The sequence below is a fragment of the Bufo gargarizans genome, chromosome 6 (assembly GCF_014858855.1).
Source record: "Bufo gargarizans isolate SCDJY-AF-19 chromosome 6, ASM1485885v1, whole genome shotgun sequence".
NCBI classification, from domain to species: Eukaryota; Metazoa; Chordata; class Amphibia; order Anura; family Bufonidae; genus Bufo; species Bufo gargarizans.
The window spans coordinates 361,312,556-361,329,103 of NC_058085.1; positions in this window are offsets into that span (position 1 = coordinate 361,312,556).

Consider the following 16,548-nt stretch of genomic DNA (forward strand, 5'->3'; position numbering starts at 1 on the left):
AACCATTGTAGCACCCCTGTGTGGGTTTGCAGACCCTTTTCTCCTAGCACGATAATTTTTTTGTTGAGGTTTGTTTTCTGTTTGTTTGTTTTTGTAGAATATGCCGATAAAAAGAAAAAAATATATTTTTCCAAAGTTTCTTTTTTTTTTTGCAGTATTAACACACCAGAAAAGTTATATAAATTAGGTATTATTGTAATTGTACTGACATAGGGAATGAAGTTAACTGGTAAATTTTACAGCATAGGGAACGCCATAAAAATAAAACACATAAAACTGTGGCTGAATTGTGTTTTCTTTTTCAATTCCACCCCATTTGGAATATTTATTCGCCTTCCACTACATTGTTTGCAATAGTAAATGGTGCCATTAAAAAGTACAACCTGTCTCACAAAAAAAAAGCCCTCATATGGCTAAGTTAAAAGTGAAAAACAAAAATACAAACACAGAAAATAGCCTTATAATGAAGCAATTAAAGATTCCAGGGCAGGCTGCAGATTTTCAGATCCATAGCAGGTCTGCCACTTTACAAATCACTAGTCAGACCACACAAGGAGGACTGTGTGCAGTTCTGGGCTCCTGTGAACAATTCTTAAATGAAAAGGAGATTCATTTTTTATTTTATTTTCTGGCAAACACATAAAATGCTTATAAATCCACCAGGTTGACTGATTATATCAGGCATTACCAATTATTTGTCACATTGCAGAGATTTATCTTTCCAGGATTTTGTAATTGTCTAACCTTCTTAACTTTGCAACCGAAGTTTCTAATTAGTTCATTTAAATTTTTAGAAAATTAATGTGAATATTTTTTTTGAACATTGGCTATAACAAAGTAATAGTCTAAGGCTACATTCACACTTGAGTTTGGCGCAGATCCGTCATGGATTTGCACAGATGATCCATTCAGATAAAATTCAAACTTCTTCATCTGTTCAGAACGGATCCGTCTTGAACACTATTGAAAGTCAATGGAGGACGGATCCGCTTTCTATTGTGCCAGATAGTGTCATAAAAAACTGATCAGTCTCCATTGACTTACATTTAGAGTTGAGCAGACACCTGGATTTTTGGGTTCGACGGGTTCGGCCGAACTTCACAAAAAGTTTGAGTTCGGGACCCGAACTTGATCCAAACTTAACCCCGAACCCCATTGAAGTCAATGGGGACCAGAACTTTTGAGCACTAAAATGGCTGTAAAAATGTCATGGAAAGGGCTAGAGGGCTGCAAATGACATCACAACGTAGTTAAGAGCATGGCAAGTGCTCTGCAAACAAATGTGGATAGGGAGATTACTTTAAATAACATAAAATATGTAAAAATAAAAAATTATAATCTTGATCTAGGAAGACGAGGTCCATATGGAGTAGGAGGTTGAGGAGACAGTGGATGTGGTGGTGTATGTGGAAGCGGCGGTGGAGGAGGAAGCCTACACTACTTTTTGGTTTTAAATTTATTAATATTTTTTAAATTAGGGTACACCCCAAAACATTGGGAAATATAATCTGTGATAACGCCCCCTGCCGTGCTAAACACATGTTCAGACAATACACTGGCTGCAGGGCAGGCCAGCACCTCCAAGGCGTAAAGGGCAAGCACAGGCCATGTGCCCAATTTGGAGACCCAGAAATTGAAGGGGGCAGACCCATAATTCAGTGTGCACACATACTGCTCCATCATGTTGATGAAATGCTGCCTCCTGCTAAGACGTTCCATATAAGCTGGTGGTACTGGTTGTTGTGGAGTGCTGACAAAGCTTTTCCACATTTCAGCCATGCTAACCCTGCCTTCTGAGGTGCTGCGTTGGCGACCTCTTCCTCTGACTTTGCCTTGTGCTTCCACTGTGCCCCCGCTGTCAGGTGGGAATGCCACCAGCAGCGCGTCTACAAGCGCAACTTGTACTAGCGCATCTTACGATCTCGCTCCAGTGACGGTATTAAGGACGGTACATTGTCCTTGTAACGGGGATCCAGCAGCAGTTGCCACCCAGTAATCAGCACACGTTAGAATGTGGGCAACTCGGCGGTAGTTGTGGAGACACTGTAGCATGTAATCGCTCATGTGTGCCAGGCTACCCAGAGGCAACGAAGGCAATCTGTCCTCTGTAGGAGGTGTATCGTCTGTGTCCCCCCCAGCCACGCACCAGTGATGGCCTTGAGCTGGTCTGAGTGCCACCCTGCTGTGAACATTGTTCCTCCTTTTCCATCTCCTCATCCTCATCCTCCACCTCCTCATCCTCCAGAACTGTACCCTGGCTGGACAATTGTGTACCTGGCGTTTGAGGGTGCAGAAAAACACCCTCGGAGCCGCTTGTGAATGACTGGCCGGAAACACTACGAAATGATCCCTCTTCCTCTTCCTCCTCCTCCTCCTGTGCCACATCCTCTTCCATCATCGCCAGGAGGTTTTTTTCAAGGCGGCATATAAATAGGATAGTAACACTGAGAACAGCGTTATCGGCACTGGCTACGTTGGTGGAGTACTCGAAACAGCCAGCATGTGCAAGGTGGAGTTCCACCTTGTGGGCACGTCGCATATGAGGCGGTGAGCGGGAAGGCCAAAGTTACGCTGCAGCACTGACAGTCAAGCAGCAGGGTGAGAACGCCGAAAGCGTGCATAGATGGCCTGCACTTTATGCAGCAGCTCTGACATATCGGGGTCATTTTTAAGGAATCTCTGCACCACCAAATTCAGCACATACGCTAGGCAAAGGATGTGCATCAAACTGGCTAGTCCCAGAGTTGCTACGAGATCTTGCCCATTATTCCACACCACCAGGCCGGGCTTGAGGCTCACTGGCACAAACCACTTATCGGTCTGTTGTTCAAGGCCCGTCCACAGCTTTTGCGTGGTGTGGGGTTTGTCCCCCAAACAGATAAGTTTTAAAACTGCCTGCTGTCCTTTACCCCTGGCTGTGCTGAAGTTGGTGGTGAAGGTGTTACGCTGACAGGATGAGGAGCTGGTAGAGGATGAGAAAGCGGAGTAGGAGGAGGAAGCAACAGGAGGCAAACTGAAGTGCCCTGCAATCCTCGGTGGTGGGAGGACATGCGCCAAACTGCTATCTGCCTCAGGCCCAGCCACCACTGCATTTACCCAGTGTGCTGTTATGGAGATATAATGTCCCTGACCGTGCTTACTGGTCCACGTATCCGTAGTGAGGTGCACCTTGCCACAGATGGCATTGCGCAGTGCACACCTGATTTTGTCCCCTACTTGGTTGTGCAGGGAAGGGATGGCTCGCCTGGAAAAGTAGTGGTGGCTGGGCACAACGTACTGTGGGACAGCCACCGCCATAAGGCCTTTAAAACTATCCATCTCCACCAGACGGAATGGTAGCATTTCAAAGGCCATTAATTTAGAAATGCTGACATTCAGGGCAAGGGATCGCGGGTGGGTAGGGGGGTACTTCATCTTCCTCTCCATTGTTTGGGAGATGGGGAGCTGAAAGCTTCCGTGGGACATTGTGGAGATGCTTGGTGACCCAGGTGGTGGTGTTGCTGGATGATCCTCTGTTTGCGGGGCGGCAGGTGGCACTGTCAGTCCAGAGGTGGATGAAGAGGCCGAGACTGCAGCAGAAGAGGAAGCAGGAGGAGCCATAGACCCTTCTTGGTTTTTGAGGTGTCTACTCCACTGCAGCTCGTGCTTGGCACTTAAATGCCTGGTTATGCAGGTTGTGCTCAGGTTGAGAATGTTTATGCCTCGCTTCAGGCTCTGATGGCACAGCGTGCAAACCACTCGTGTCTTGTTGTCAGCACATTGTCTGAAGAACTGCCACGCCAGGGAACTCCTTGGAGCTTGCTTTGGTGTGCTCGGTCCCTTGCTGCAGTGAGCAGTAGGACGTGTACTGTCTAGAGGACGGCCGCTCTGCTTTTGCACCCTGCTCCCTCTTCTGCTGTGCTGGAGGCTATATGCGACCAACGACTCTTCCTCCGAACTACATAGGTCACTCGCATGACCTTGATTCCATGTGGGGTCGAGGATCTCATCGTCCTCCACATCATCTTCCACCCAGTTTTCACACCTGCCCTCCTTGTCGGTCTGCACACTTTCGAAAGCTCCAGCAGTTGGCACTTGTGTTTCGTCATCATCTGAGATGTGCTGCAATGGTCCTCCCACGTACTCATCTTGAAAGATAAGTGGTTGGGCATCTGTGCACTCAATCTCTTCCACTTCTGGGGCAGGGCTAGGTGGATAGCCCTGGGAAACCCTGCTAACAGAGTCATCAAAAAGCAGAAGAGACTGCTGCATGACTTGGGGCTCAGACTGCTTGGCTGATTTGCAAGGGGTGAGGTGAAAGACTCATGGACATCGGCTGCAGGTGCCAACTATGGTCTTTCAGCATGAGACTGGGTAGGAGACAATGTGAAGGAACTGGAGGCACTGTCAGCAACCCAATCTACTATCGCCTGTACTTGTTCAGGCCTCACCATTCATAGAGCCGCATTAGGCCCGACCAAATACTGCTGAAAGTTCTGTCGTCTACTCTCACCTGAAGAAGGGGTTTCACTTGTGCATGTAGCTGGCACAGATTGACCACGTCCTCTCCCTGCAACAGGAGCTGCACCAGCAGCACCACGATCTGGGCCACATCCCTTATTTGACGCTCTCCTCATATTTCTCAAATTTAGGATCTTGCCCTAAATGGGTGTTTAATTAATAGTAGAATAGAACGACAGTATGTACAGGGTGCATCTCACATGCCCTGAACCAGACTAGGCCTCAATTAAATTTTTTTGCCCAAAATGGCTGTATTTCAAATAACTGAATATAACCCCTGTATATAAAGGGTGTATCTCACAATGAGACCTGCAGCAAAGGCTGCCAAATATAATTATTTTTTTGGCCCAAATGGGTGTTTGTTTAATAACTGAATATGACAGCAGTATATAACCCTGGAATTTCAAACATCTTGATGCTGCCAGGGGGCGGAAAAATTGTGTATTTTGCCCAAACATTTTTGTTTTATTAATAGAAGAATATAACCCCTGTATATAAAGGGTGTATCTCACACGCCCTGACCCACACTAGGCCGCAATTAAAGATTTATGCCCAAAATGGCTGTATTTCAAATAACTGAATATAACCTCTGTATATAAAGGGTGTATCTCACGACGACATCTGCAGCAAAGGCTGCCAAATATTATGTTTTTGCCCAAATGGGTGTTTGTTTAATAACTGAAAATGACAGCAGTATAAAACCCTGGAATTTCAAACGTCTTGATGCTGCAAGGGCGGAAAAATTGTGTATTTTGCCCAAAAAAGGGAGTTTTATTAATTGAAGAATATAACCCCTGTATATAAAGGGTGTATCTCACACGCCCTGACCCACACTAGGCCGCAATTGAAGATTTGTGCCCAAAATGGCTGTATTTCAAATAACTGAATTTAACCCCTGTATATAAAGGGTGTTTCTCACACGCGCTGACCCACACTAGGCCACAATTAAAGATTTGTGCCCAAAATGGCTGTATTTCAAATAACTGAATAAAACCCCTGTATATAAAGGGTGTATCTCACACACCCAGATCCAGACTAGGCCTCAATTAAATTTGCTTGCCCAAAATGGCTGTATTTCAAATACCTGAATAGAACCCCTGTATATTAAGGGTGTATCTCACACGCCCTGATCCAGACTAGGCCTCAATTAAATTTGTTTGCCCAAAATGGTTGCATTTCAAATAACTGAATATAACCCCTGTATATAAAGGGTGTATCTCACAATGATATCTGCAGCAAAGGCTGACAATTTTTTATTTTTTTGCCCAAATGGGTGTTTGTTTAATAACTAAAAATGACAGCAGTATAAAAAAATTCAAATGTCTTGATGCTGCAAGGGCAGAAAATGTTTGTATTTTGCCCAAAAAAGGGTGTTTTATTAATTGAAGAATATAACCCCTGTATATAAAGGGTGTATCTCACACGCCCTGACCCACACTAGGCCGCAATTAAAGATTTGAGCGCATAATGGCTGTATTTCAAATAACTGAATATAACCCCTGTATATAAAGGGTGTTTCTCACACGCCCTGACCCACACTAGGCCGCAATTAAAGATTTGTGCCCAAAATGGCTGTATTTCAATTAACTGAATATAACCCCTGTATATAAAGGGTGTATCTCACAATAACATCTGCAGCAAAGGCTGCCAAATTTTTATTTTTTGCCCTAACGGGTGTTTGTTTCATTACTGAATATGACAACAGTATATAACCCTGGAATTTCAAAATTCTTGATGCTGCAAGGGCGGAAAAATTGTGTATTTTGCCCAAAAAAGGGTGTTTTATTAATAAAATAATATAACCCCTGTATATAAAGGGTGTATATTACACACCCTGACCCACACTAGGCCGCAATTAAAGATTTATACCCAAAATGGCTGTATTTCAAATACCTGAATAGAACCACAGTATATAAAGGGGTTATCTCACAATGACATGCAGCAAAGGCTGTTTTTTTTTTTTTTTTTTTACCCAAACGTGTGTTTGTTTAATAACTGAATATGACAGCAGTATATAACCCTTGAATTTCACACGTGCTGATGCTGCAAGGGCTGTAAAATTGTGTATTTTGGAAAAAAAGTGTGTTTTTAAAAACCCAGAAAATTATGGCTGTATTTCTAGCTTAAATTGCACACTGACTTATCCAGATGTTGTGTGATGCCAAAAAAGTGTGTGTTTTTTACTAACAGAATATGAAAGCTGTATATATTATACTTGCATTTCACACTTGCAGATCTGTAAAATAGTGGATTTTGGCCCAAAAAAAAGTGTGCTTTAAAAACCCCCGAAAATTATGGCTGTATTTCTAGCTTAATTTGAACACTGACTAATCCAGATGTTGTATATTGCCAAAAAAGTGTGTTTTTTTACTAACAGAATATGAAAGCTGTATATAACGTTTGAATTTCACATGTTCAGATGCAGCTAGGGATGTAAAATAGTGTATTTTGCACAAAAAGGGTGTTTTAAAAAGCCCAGAAAATTATGGCTGTATTTCAAGCTTAAATTTCACACGGGCTAATCCGGCAAATGCACCAAATGTTGTAGTTTGCCAAAAAAGGGTGATTTTTTACAACCAGATTCTTAGTGCACTCTTCCAAGATTGGATTTCAATGTCAGAAAAGCTCAGATGCAGTGCTGGTGCACTGAGCTTGCATAAAATGGCCGCCCATTTACCTAACAGACGGATAAAAGTTAGTTTTTTTCGGTCACTGGGCTCAAGGGAGGATAAAAAGATTGTGCCCTGCACCCACACAACTAAATATATGTTGATCACTGAGTTAAATTCACGTTTAGGGTTGAGCCAAACTCAAACTGTAAACGGTGTTCGGCACGCAAACCCGAACATTTCAGTAAAAGTTCGGGTTCGGGTAATATTAATATACCATCGGATTGGGGTTTTCTTCAATCCAATGGTATATTTCAACTTGAAGCGTCCCCATCACCATGGGAACGCCTCTATGTTAGAATATACCATCGGATTTGAGTTAGATCGTGAAAACTCAGATCCGACAGTATATTCTAACACAGAGGCGTTCCCATAGTGATGGGGACGCTTTAAGTTAGAATATACTGAGAACTGTGGACATAACGGCCTTCTGCTGCCTGGTAGCACCTGATCTCTTACAGGGGGCTTTGATCTGCACAATTAACCCCTCAGGTGCCGCACCTGAGGGGTTAATTGTGTGGATCACAGCCCCCTGTAAGGGATCAGGTGCTGCCAGGCAGCAGGGGGCCGGACCCCCCTCTCTCCTCAGTATTAAAATCATTGGTGGCCAGTGCGGCCCCCCTCCCTCCCTCCCTCCCTCCCCAGTATTAAAATCATTGGTGGCCAGTGTGGCCCCCCTCCCTATTAAAATCATTGGTGGCTAGTGCAGCCCCACCACCCCCTATTAAAATCATTGGTGGCTAGTGCAGCCCCCCCACCCACCCACTATTAAAATCATTGGTGTCCAGTGCGGCCTCCTCTCTCCCCCCCCTAAATTAAAATCATTGGTTAACAACCCCCTCCCTCCCCATCATTGGTGGCAGCGGAGCGGCAGTTCCGATCGGAGTCCGAGTTTAATCGCTGGGGCTCCGATCGGTTACCATGGCAGCCAGGACTCTACTGCAGTCCTGGCTGCCATGGTTACTTAGCACTTTTAGCAGCATTATACTTACATGCGCTGTCTGTGGCCGGCCGGCACTCCTCTTACTGGTAAGTAAAAGGTCTGTTGTTAACCTGTGGCCACTGCCACCAATGATTTTAATTAGGGGTGGGGGGGAGAGGGGAGGCCGCACTGGACACCAATGATTTTAATAGGGGGGAGGCCGCACTAACCACCAATGATTTTAATAGGTGGGGGGGCCGCACTGGCCAACAATGATTTTAACTGATCCATTTTGGACTGCTTGTGAGAGCCCTGAACGGATTTCACAAACGGAAACCAAAACGCAAGTGTGAAAGTAGCTTAACATTGAGCATGAAAGTAGACATGAAGGAGATGTCCTATGTATTTAGGTATTGGGGTGCTGTACTTGACCTGCAGATTGAGTTTATTTTGAGTGTAAAATTTATCTTGAGTAATAATGTACAACAAAGAAAGGGCTGTGCGATGGACACTTGATTCGCCCCAAGTTATGCTAATCTGGCTATGGAGCACTTTGGAGTGCCTATAAGTACTAAGGAAGGGGGGCGTGCCGCCCTGAGTCCTGGCTCTCAGGTGCCAGAATCAATAAGTGCTTCGATCAATACTGAATCAATACTCCTTCAGGCCGGCGGCACACAGAATGGTGAAGTAGGAGGACTTCTCCCTGTTCCACCATTCAGCCTGCAGGCACAGATTGCGCTGGCCTATGTAGGCGGAGCCAGCAGGCTGGAAATCTGGATAAGCTCCTCCCATACAGTACTGGAGAGCGATCTGTGCCTGAAGGGAAGAGAGGTATGTGAGCTTCAGAAGTGGGACAAGGTGAGTAGTTACTTTTTTTTTTTTTTTTTTTAATACAGAGGGGGCACAGAAGGCTTTATTACTATGGAGGGGGCACAGACAGAGGACTCCATTACTATGGAGGGGGTACAGAGGACTTTATTACTATGGAGGGGGCACAGAGGACTTTATTACTATGGAGGGGGCACAGAGGGCATTACTATTATGGAGGGGGCACAGAGGGCATTATTAATGTGAAGGGGGCACAATGGGCATTTCTACTATGGAGGGGGCACAGAGCCAGAGGGCATTACTACAATGAAGGGGGCACAGAGGGCATTATTATTGTGAAGGGGGCACAGTGGGCATTATTACTGTTAAGGGGGCCCAATAGGGATTTCTACTATGGAGGGGGCACAGAGGTCATTACTAGAGTTGAGCGAACACCTGGATGTTCGGGTTCGAGAAGTTCGGCCGAACTTCCCGAAAATGTTCGGGTTCGGGATCCGAACCCGATCCGAACTTCGTCCCGAACCCGAACCCCATTGAAGTCAATGGGGACCCGAACTTTTCGGCACTAAAACGGCTGTAAAACAGCCCAGGAAAGGGCTAGAGGGCTGCAAAAGGCAGCAACATGTAGGTAAATCCCGTGCAAACAAATGTGGATAGGGAAATGAATTAAAATAAAAATTAAATAAATAAAAATTAACCAAAATCAATTGGAGAGAGGTCCCATAGCAGAGAATCTGGCTTCCCGTCACCCACCACTGGAACAGTCCATTCTCAGATATTTAGGCCCCGGCACCCAGGCAGAGGAGAGAGGTCCCGTAACAGACAATCTGGCTTCATGTCAGCAGAGAATCAGTCTTCATGTCATAGCAGAGAATCAGGCTTCACATCACCCACCACTGCAACAGTCCATTTTCATAAATTTAGGCCCAGCACCCAGGCAGAGGAGAGAGGTCCCGTAACAGACAATCTGGCTTCATGTCAGCAGAGAATTAGTCTGCATGTCATAGCAGAGAATCAGTCTTCACGTCAGCCACCAAAGCAACAGTCCATTGTCAGATATTTAGGCCCAGCACCCAGGCAGAGGAGAGAGGTCCCGTAACAGAGGATCTGGCTTCATGTCAGCAGAGAATCAGTCTTCCTATTATAGCAGAGAATCAGGCTTCACGTCACCCACCACTGCAACAGTCCATTTTCATAAATTTAGGCCCAGCACCCAGGCAGAGGAGAGAGGTCCCGTAACAGACAATCTGGCTTCATGTCAGCAGAGAATCAGTCTTCATGTCATAGCAGAGAATCAGGCTTCACGTCACCCACCACTGTAAGAGTCCATTTTCATAAATTTAGGCCCAGCACCCAGGCAGAGGAGAGAGGTCCCGTAACAGACAATCTGGCTTCATGTCAGCAGAGAATTAGTCTGCATGTCATAGCAGAGAATCAGGCTTCACGTCAGCCACCAATGCAACAGTCCATTGTCAGATATTTAGGCCCAGCACCCAGGCAGAGGAGAGAGGTCCCGTAACAGAGAATCTGGCTTCATGTCAGTAGAGAATCAGTCTTCATATCATAGCAGAGAATCAGGCTTCACGCCACCCACCACTGCAACAGTCCATTTTCATAAATTTAGGCCCAGCACCCAGGCAGAGGAGAGAGGTCCCGTAACAGAGGATCTGGCTTCATGTCAGCAGAGAATCAGTCTGCATGTCATAGCAGAGAATCAGGCTTCACGTCAGCCACCACTGCAACAGTCCATTGTCATAAATTTAGGCCCAGCACCCAGGCAGAGGAGAGAGGTCCCGTAACCGACAATCTGGCTTCATGTCAGCAGAGAATCAGTCTTCATGTCATAGCAGAGAATCAGTCTTCATGTCATAGCAGAGAATCAGGCTTCACGTCACCCACCACTGTAAGAGTCCATTTTCATAAATTTAGGCCCAGCACCCAGGCAGAGGAGAGAGGTCCCGTAACAGACAATCTGGCTTCATGTCAGCAGAGAATCAGTCTTCATGTCATAGCAGAGAATCAGGCTTCACGTCACCCACCACTGTAAGAGTCCATTTTCATAAATTTAGGCCCAGCACCCAGGCAGAGGAGAGAGGTCCCGTAACAGACAATCTGGCTTCATGTCAGCAGAGAATCAGTCTTCATGTCATAGCAGAGAATCAGGCTTCACGTCACCCACCACTGCAACAGTCCATTTTCATAAATTTAGGCCCAGCACCCAGGCAGAGGAGAGAGGTCCCGTAACAGACAATCTGGCTTCATGTCAGCAGAGAATTAGTCTGCATGTCATAGCAGAGAATCAGGCTTCACGTCAGCCACCAATGCAACAGTCCATTGTCAGATATTTAGGCCCAGCTCCCAGGCAGAGGAGAGAGGTCCCGTAACAGACAATCTGGCTTCATGTCAGCAGAGAATTAGTCTGCATGTCATAGCAGAGAATCAGGCTTCACGTCAGCCACCAATGCAACAGTCCATTGTCAGATATTTAGGCCCAGCACCCAGGCAGAGGAGAGAGGTCCCGTAACAGAGGATCTGGCTTCATGTCAGCAGAGAATCAGTCTTCATATCATAGCAGAGAATCAGGCTTCACGTCACCCACCACTGCAACAGTCCATTGTCATAAATTTAGGCCCAGCACCCAGGCAGAGGAGAGAGGTCCCGTAACAGACAATCTGGCTTCATGTCAGCAGAGAATCAGTCTTCATGTCATAGCAGAGAATCAGGCTTCACGTCACCCACCACTGTAAGAGTCCATATTCATAAATTTAGGCCCAGCACCCAGGCAGAGGAGAGAGGTCCCGTAACAGACAATCTGGCTTCATGTCAGCAGAGAATCAGTCTTCATATCATAGCAGAGAATCAGGCTTCACGTCACCCACCACTGTAAGAGTCCATTTTCATAAATTTAGGCCCAGCACCCAGGCAGAGGAGAGAGGTCCCGTAACAGACAATCTGGCTTCATGTCAGCAGAGAATTAGTCTGCATGTCATAGCAGAGAATGAGGCTTCACGTCAGCCACCACTGCAAAAGTCCATTGGCATATATTTAGGCCCAGCACCCAGGCAGAGGAGAGAGGTCCCGTAACAGAGGATCTGGCTTCATATCAGCAGAGAATCAGTCTGCATGTCATAGCAGAAAATCAGGCTTCACGTCAGCCACAACTGCAACAGTCCATTGTCAGATATTTAGGCCCAGCACCCAGGCAGAGGAGAGAGGTCCCGTAACAGAGGATCTGGCTTCATGTCAGCAGAGAATTAGTCTGCATGTCATAGCAGAGAATCAGGCTTCACGTCACCCAACATTGGAACAGTCCATTGGCATATATTTAGGCCCTGGCACCCAGACAGAGGAGAGGTTCATTCAACTTTGGGTAGCCTCGCAATATAATGGTAAAATGAAAATAAAAATAGGATTGAATGAGGAAGTGCCCTGGAGTTCAATAATATATGGTTAAGGGGAGGTAGTTAATGTCTAATCTGGACAAGGGACAGACAGGTCCTGTGGGATCCATGCCTGGTTCATTTTTATGAACGTCAGCTTGTCCACATTGGCTGTAGACAGGCGGCTGCGTTTGTCTGTAATGACGCCCCCTGCCGTGCTGAATACACGTTTAGACAAAACGCTGGCCGCCGGGCAGGCCAGCACCTCCAAGGCATAAAAGGCTAGCTCTGGCCACGTGGACAATTTAGAGACCCAGAAGTTGAATGGGGCCGAACCATCAGTCAGTACGTGGAGGGGTGTGCACATGTACTGTTCCACCATGTTAGTGAAATGTTGCCTCCTGCTAACACGTTGCGTATCAGGTGGTGGTGCAGTTAGCTGTGGCGTGTTGACAAAAGTTTTCCACATCTCTGCCATGCTAACCCTGCCCTCAGAGGAGCTGGCCGTGACACAGCTGCCTTGGCGACCTCTTGCTCCTCCTCTGCCTTGGCCTTGGGCTTCCACTTGTTCCCCTGTGACATTTGGGAGTGCTCTCAGTAGCGCGTCTACCAACGTGCGCTTGTACTCGCGCATCTTCCTATCACGCTCCAGTGCAGGAAGTAAGGTGGGCACATTGTCTTTGTAGCGTGGATCCAGCAGGGTGGCAACCCAGTAGTCCGCACAGGTTAAAATGTGGGCAACTCTGCTGTCGTTGCGCAGGCACTGCAGCATGTAGTCGCTCATGTGTGCCAGGCTGCCCAGGGGTAAGGACAAGCTGTCCTCTGTGGGAGGCGTATCGTCATCGTCCTGCCTTTCCCCCTAGCCACGCACCAGTGATGGACCCGAGCTGCGTTGGGTGCCACCCCGCTGTGACCATGCTTCATCCTCATCCTCCTCCACCTCCTCCTCATCCTCGTCCTCCTCGTCCTCCAGTAGTGGGCCCTGGCTGGCCACATTTGTACCTGGCCTCTGCTGTTGCCAAAAACCTCCCTCTGAGTCACTTCGAAGAGACTGGCCTGAAAGTGCTAAAAATGACCCCTCTTCCTCCTCCTCCTCCTCCTCCTCCTCCTGGGCCACCTCCTCTTCCATCATCGCCCTAAGTGTTTTCTCAAGGAGACATAGAAGTGGTATTGTAACGCTGATAACGGCGTCATCGCCACTGGCCATGTTGGTGGAGTACTCGAAACAGCGCAGCAGGGCACACAGGCCTCGCATGGAGGCCCAGTCATTGGTGGTGAAATGGTGCTGTCTGTAGTGCGACTGACCCGTGCGTGCTGCAGCTGAAACTCCACTATGGCCTGCTGCTGCTCGCACAGTCTGTCCAGCATGTGCAAGGTGGAGTTCCACCTGGTGGGCACGTCGCATATGAGGCGGTGAGCGGGAAGGCCAAAGTTACGCTGTAGCGCAGACAGGCGAGCAGCAGCAGTATGTGAACGCCGGAAGCGCGAACAGACGGCCCGCACTTTATGCAGCAGCTCTGACATGTCGGGGTAGTTGTGAATGAACTTCTGCACCACCAAATTCAGCACATGCGCCAAGCAAGGGATGTGCGTCAAATTGGCTAGTCCCAGAGCTGCAACGAGATTTCGCCCATTATCACACACCACCAGGCCGGGCTTGAGGCTCACCGGCAGCAACCACTCGTCGGTCTGTTGTTCTATACCCCGCCACAACTCCTGTGCGGTGTGGGGCCTTTCCCCCAAACATATGAGTTTCAGAATGGCCTGCTGACGTTTACCCCAGGCTGTGCTGAAGTTGGTGGTGAAGGTGTGTGGCTAACTGGATGAGCAGGTGGAAGAAGAGGAGGAGGAAGCCGAGAAGGAGGAGGTGGCAACAGGAGGCAAAGAATGTTGCCCTGCGATCCTTGGCGGCGGAAGGACGTGCGCCAAACAGCCCTCCGCCTGGGGCCCAGCTGCCACTACATTTACCCAGTGTGCAGTTAGGGAGATATAGCGTCCCTGGCCGTGCTTACTGGTCCACGTATCTGTGGTTAGGTGGACCTTGCTACAGATGGCGTTGCGCAGTGCACACTTGATTTTATCGGATACTTGGTTGTGCAGGGAAGGCACGGCTCTCTTGGAGAAGTAGTGGCGGCTGGGAACAACATACTGTGGGACAGCAAGCGACATGAGCTGTTTGAAGCTGTCTGTGTCCACCAGCCTAAATGACAGCATTTCATAGGCCAGTAGTTTAGAAATGCTGGCATTCAGGGCCAGGGATCGAGGGTGGCTAGGTGGGAATTTACGCTTTCTCTCAAATGTTTGTGAGATGGAGAGCTGAACGCTGACGTGTGACATGGTTGAGACGCTTGGTGACGGAGGTGGTGGTGGTGTTGGTGGTACATCCCCTGTTTGCTGGGCGGCAGGTGCCAACGTTCCTCCAGAGGCGGAGGAAGAGGCCGAGGCGGCAGCAGCAGAAGAGGCCGAGGCGGCAGCAGCAGAAGAGGTAGCAGGGGGAGCCTGAGTGACTTCCTTGGTTTTAAGGTGTTTACTCCACTGCAGTTCATGCTTTGCATGCAGGTGCCTGGTCATGCAGGTTGTGCTCAGGTTCAGAACGTTAATGCCTCGCTTCAGGCTCTGATGGCACAGCGTGCAAACCACTCGGGTCTTGTCGTCAGCACATTGTTTGAAGAAGTGCCATGCCAGGGAACTCCTTGAAGCTGCCTTTGGGGTGCTCGGTCCCAGATGGCGGCGGTCAGTAGCAGGCGGAGTCTCTTGGCGGCGGGTGTTCTGCTTTTGCCCACTGCTCCCTCTATTGCTACGCTGTTGGCTCAGTCTCACCACTGCCTCTTCCTCCGAACTGTGAAAGTCAGTGGCACGACCTTCATTCCATGTGGGGTCTAGGACCTCATCGTCCCCTGCATCGTCTTCCACCCAGTCTTGATCCCTGACCTCCTGTTCAGTCTGCACACTGCAGAAAGACGCAGCAGTTGGCACCTGTGTTTCGTCATCATCAGAGACATGCTGAGGTGGTATTCCCATGTCCTCATCATCAGGAAACATAAGTGGTTGTGCGTCAGTGCAGTCTATGTCTTCCACCGCTGGGGAAGGGCTAGGTGGTTGCCCTTGGCAAACCCTGCCAGCAGAGTCTTCAAACAGCATAAGAGACTGCGGCATAACTTGAGGCTCAGACAGTTTCCCTGATATGCATGGGGGTGATGTGACAGACTGATGGGGTTGGTTTTCAGGCGCCATCTGTGCGCTTTCTGCAGAAGACTGGGTGGGAGATAATGTGAACGTGCTGGATCCACTGTCGGCCACCCAATTGACTAATGCCTGTACCTGCTCAGGCCTTACCATCCTTAGAACGGCATTGGGCCCCACCATATATCGCTGTAAATTCTGGCGGCTACTGGGACCTGAGGTAGTTGGTACACTAGGACGTGTGGATGTGGCAGAACGGCCACGTCCTCTCCCAGCACCAGAGGGTCCACTAACACCACCACGACCATGTCCACGTCCGCGTCCCTTACTAGATGTTTTCCTCATTGTTATGGTTCACCACAACAACAAAAATATTATTTGGCCCAATGTATTGTATTCAAATTCAGCGGGATATAAATTTGAGGCCTAGTATTTAGGCGCTGGGTGACCGGTATGGATTTAGTGACAGAATTAGATTTGGAAATGCACAGTAGCGTGTGTGTGAAGTTATTCTGAATGACCCTATGTGCACCTTGAATATTATATACCCTTTTAGGGATAGATTTCAAATAGCTCTGATATAGCAGAAACCACTAAATTATGAAATTGCTAAATTGGGAATTGTATTTCAACCCAGAACAAAAAATGTGCTTTGACGGACACTAAATAACTTGCCCATCCACAACAGGACAGCGGTAACGGCAGATTTAGCGGGATATAAATTTGAGGCCTAGAATTTAGGCGCTGGGTGACCGGTATGGATTTAGTGACAGAATTAGACTTGGAAATGCACAGTAGCGTGTGTGTGAAGTTATTCTGAATGACCCTATGTGCACCTTGAATATTATATACCCTTTTAGGGATAGATTTCAAATAGCTCTGATATAGCAGAAACCACTAAATTATGAAATTGCTAAATTGGGAATTGTATTTCAACCCAGAACAAAAAATGTGCTTTGACGGACACTAAATAACTTGCCCATCCACAACAGTACAGCGGTAACGACAGATTTAGCGGGATATAAATTTGAGGCCTAGTATTTAGGCGCTGGGTGACCGGTATGGA